The sequence below is a fragment of the Cornus florida genome, unplaced genomic scaffold, assembly GCF_030987335.1.
Source record: "Cornus florida cultivar Cherokee Brave unplaced genomic scaffold, ASM3098733v1 CherokeeBrave_3.0.0_Hap2_Chr05, whole genome shotgun sequence".
NCBI classification, from domain to species: Eukaryota; Viridiplantae; Streptophyta; class Magnoliopsida; order Cornales; family Cornaceae; genus Cornus; species Cornus florida.
In genome coordinates this window covers 64,806,445-64,811,236 of record NW_026775575.1, presented here as the reverse complement: position 1 = coordinate 64,811,236, position 4,792 = coordinate 64,806,445, and the positions used below count along the sequence as shown (strand labels likewise).

The window sequence follows — 4,792 nt, the reverse complement described above, 5'->3', positions numbered from 1 at the left end:
ATACCTAGGCTTCTTAATGGATCGGTCGGCAAGTTGCTAAACTACCGACGTCGGTTTCAATTCACCTAGGCCCAATTTGACATAAACCTAGTTTGGAAGAAGGTTAACACTTGCTCCTAAGTCAAGAAGCGCCCGATTAATGATATGATCACCAATAATACATGATGCAATGGGTGAACTGGGGTCCTTAAACTTTGGAAGAGTGTTATGTTGCAAAATTGAGCTTACTTGCTCGGTCAAAACCACTTTTCTTGGTGCTTGGCTCTTGTTCTTCCGCTTTTGGGTGCACAAGTCTTTCAAGAATTTGACGTAAATCGGAATTTGCTTGATTGCATCCAATAGTGGAAGATTAACTTTCGTTTGCCTAAACATTTCCATGATGTCATTGGTTTTTGTCTTTTGCTTGTCTTTTAAAATGGATCCTTTTAAAGCATTCGGAAATGGAACTTTTGGTTCAAACACTTTGTCAAAATTTTCTTTCGAACTCTCTTCAACACGAGAAGTTTTCAAATCATTTTTCAACAAAAATTTTTCAACATCATTTTTCAAAACTTCTTTTTCAAACACATTTTTCAAAACTTTCTCATTTACAAGGTCATGTATATGCAATGAAGGAGGAATGGGATATGAAACGGGACGGGTGACAACTTGAGGTTGTACCGGTTCACTCTCTTCATTGGACATTCCAACTTCATTATCCACAACCCTACCACTCCGCAAGGTAGTCACCGCATTAACATGTTCAATGGTGTGGCCTTCCGATGAGGAATAGGTTTTCACAACACATTGTTGCTTAGGTGGGGCATTAATGGGCATCTTTCCCTTCTCTTTTGCATTAAAAGTGCTTGCTATTTGCCCTACTTGGGTTTTTAGCTTCGCAATAGATTGAGAGTGAGAATGAAGCAATTGAGTGTTAGCCTCTAAAGTGCCCAAAGCATTCAAAAATTTTTCTTTAAAGGCGGGACTTCTAGTATTACCTTGGGAATAAGATTGGTTGGGAAAATGAGAATTAGCAAATTGGTTTCCTTGTGATTGATAAGGTCTATGACCTTGGGATCCTTGGTTTTGAAGTGGAGGTGGAATGTACTTCCCTTGAAAACCGCCTTGGGAATGGTTTGAGCCCTCTCTTTGGTTTTTCCAAGAGAAATTAAGATGATTCCTCCAACTTAGATTATAGTGAGTTCCACAAGGATTGTTCCCTTGGTTCACAGAAGCTGCATTGACTTGTTCATTAGGTTCATTTTGCACTTGTCTGTGAGGACAATGAGAAGTAGAATGAAGAACACTAGAACAAGTTATGCATGTTTCATTTGATGCACGACGAGAATGGTTAGGGAAGGAAGATACTTGGTTTGCCGAGTTTTGGTTAATCAAAAATTGATCAAACCTTTGAGATAAAGACTTCATTTCGGCGGCTATTTCATTTGAATGGTCGACTTGATGTAAGCCAACACTCTTCCTACCTTGTGAATTTCTACCATTCTTGGATGATAGTGTTCTATGCAAAGAATTTTCACTCATGCTCTCATAAAGACGCCACACATCATCCTTATGCCTATCAATGTATGAACCACCCATGGAAGCATCAACCATACCCTTATAGTTGTCCGATAAGCTCTCAAAGAAATATTGAACTAATTGCCATTTGGGCATGTCATGATGTGGACACTTCCTAAGCAATTCATTGAAGCGTTCCCATGCCTCATGAAACATTTCTCCATCCCTATGTGAAAATTCTCGAATTGAGGTTCTCATGGCATTGGTCTTAGAAACCGGATAGTACTTCTTTAAGAACTCTTGTTGCATTTCTGCCCAAGAAGTGATTGAAAAAGGCCTAAGATTATTAAACCAATATTTTGCCTACTCTTTTAAGGTGAATGGAAAAAGTTTGAGTCTTAAAACCTCTTCCGACATATCCGTATATTTTACGGTGGAACATACTTCAAGAAACTCATCCAAATGCTTGTAAGGTTCTTCACTTGGAAGTCCATGATAGTTAGGAAGCATTTGAATGGTTTGTGGCTTAATTTCATAATGATGTGCTCTAAACGAAGGCAATTGGATGCATGTAGGTACATTATACTCGTTAGGCACATAATGGTCTCTTAAAGCAAGAGGTGGATTAGCTACTTGAGGTACAATATGAACACCTTGGTTTTGAATTCCTTGATTGATGATGGGAGGTTATGGAGCATACATTGGCCTTGGCATTCCATATGGAATTTGGCCTTGTTGTTGTGGTGGTTGGTGAATGAATGGCCTAGGCATGCCTAATGGTACTTGTATGTTCTCATTGTGCACATTGGGATGAAGGATACCTTGTTGGTCTATCTGACCAAGGTCCTCAACATGATCATTATTATGGTCATCCATTGATAGATTGGTTCTATTTGAACTTCCTCTTCCTCTAGGATTTCTAACGATGGATTCAAGATACAAATTAAGAGGGACAAGAGTTGGTCTCAATGAACGACGTCCATGCATGCACAATGCAAAACACAAAGAAACACAAAGAATGACAAACACTATGCCTTCACAACAATGCAATTAGATTTCTTCCACAAACACTTAATTCATACTCCTATACTTTAACAACAATGATTCAAAAATAATTAAAAATAAGCCTCCACGCGGGCCGACGATTTAACTAAGGGATTGAATAAAGAAAGTCTCACAAAGGTCCTTTAGCACTTTAACTCCAAATTTAAAGCTTAGCTTAGCAAATTTTTAGAATTTTTAGCTTTTTACTTTCTTTGCTTGCTTGAATGCTCCTTTGCTTTCTTCATTTCCAACAATGCACCTAGTTAAGTAAGAACAACACAATAAGTAACCAAAAAGAAAAATAGAAGTAAAGTAAAGACATGATCAAAAGAGTACTAATCCTAATCGATTTCACAAATCCGACGTTATCTAATTAAATCAATCAATCCCCAGCAACGGCGCCAAAAACTGATCGCTCGGTGTGTCGCCGCACCACAATTAACTTTAAGAGTGTGGGGATTCTAAGATGAGGGCCAAGAGTTTTACATTTATAAAAGCCACTACTACTTTTCACTAAAAATATAGTCAAGGCAAGTAGGGATTGTCCCAAGGGATTATGAGGATCAAGCAAGGTCATGGAATCGCTATTAGGGCTAGTAGGTCGAGTGATCAAACAATTAGTTGGTTGGTTGATTAGATAACAACTGAATTAAACTAAGTGATAACAAAAGAATGTAATTAAGAATAAGTAAGAGAGAGAGATCTTGGGGTTTAGAGATCACCACCAAGCAAAGCATTTCTATATCATTGATAAGTGATTAATGAGGGCAAATGGTGTGTTGTAATATTGGTGTGTGTGTGTTTAGTTGATTCAACAAGCAAGGATGACTAGTTAAGCATGTATTGTCTAAACATCATGTGAAAGGCATAATATATCTAAGTAATGAAGTATATATTATCTAAACAACGTGTGAAAAGCACAATACATCAAAACAAGTCATTAATCCTTTCATTAAGCTCACAATCCAAATACAACACAAGGATAGAGACATATGTTACTTGCATTCAAAAGCTTGGATCATCAAACAACAAGCATAGATTGTCCTCCCATTTAACACTACACTACAACTACACTACATCTACACTACTAACATGAAAATAAACTAGGGGAGAGGCACAATCCATCAAGGAATAAGTATGAACCATCAAGAGAATCACAAGAGCATTCCTTTAAGCACTATGTTTTGACAATCTCCAAATCTATAGCATCAATACACATAGACATGCATCAATAACACAAAATCTAGATACTAGCACATGAACATCTATTCTAGCATACATAGACATATGGATAGAATGAAATGATCAATTGGAAGCATTAAACCACATAAATCATTGAATAAACAAGATCTATGTATATCAAAGTGTCAAAACATCAATTACAACACTAATCCCTCAATAATACACAAGATTAAGATATAGAAAGCATGCTTGGGGCTAACTCTAGCCCCAAGAGGATGTCTAGCCACTCATGGTGATGATGCTCCAACCCTCAAGGGCTAACTCCATGGAAGAGATTTGCTCCTTGGTTGTTGAAAAGTCTCCAATGGTGTCTCTAGCCTCCTTCTCCTCTAAGCTTGCTCTCCAAGAGATGATATGAAAATGATATTTTTCTCCCTAGAGAATTAACCCTAGAATTCTATTAGTTCCTCCTTGTAAAAAATAATCCTTATCCTTATATAAGTTGGTCAAATTGACACCCAAAATGAGTTGGGGTAGTGCACACCATATTCTCTAATGATTGGATAAAGGACAACTTTCAATGAGATGGAAATTTAACTTTTTCACATTGGAGGAAGTTCGATCGATCGAACCTTGGACTTGGATCGATCGAATTGGCTAAGATTCATTGAACTTAGACTGGATCGATCCAACTGGCTGAGCTTTTTGGGAAAAGATAAATCCGAGATATTTTGGGAGATATTTTTGGGAAAAGGACAAAAGTGGTTAGTGGGTGGTACAGCTATGGATAGGATCAATCATTTGAATAAGGACAAAAATATTCGATCGATCGAAGGGTGGTGTTGGATCAATCGAACTTTTGGACTTTATGCTTTTGGGCCAAGGCTTGGATCTATCTTGAAGTGCTGAGATCGATCATTGTTTGATCGATCGAACTTTGCTGCTTCCCACCTTTGGCTTCATTTGCTTCCTTCTTTCTCCACTTTGCTCCTTTCTTTGTTTAATCCCAGAATTGCTTCAATTAAGCTCTTATTTGGCTGAGTTAGCTTATTTTCGGGATAAGTGCCTG

The 4,792-nt window shown here is 37.7% G+C and overlaps 1 pseudogene; it reads left to right on the top strand.

The window, feature by feature from the left end:
* The first annotated feature begins 1,651 nt into the window (after positions 1-1,651).
* Positions 1,652-1,750, top strand: LOC132310615 (small nucleolar RNA R71; annotated as a pseudogene).
* Positions 1,751-4,792: the final 3,042 nt, after the last annotated feature.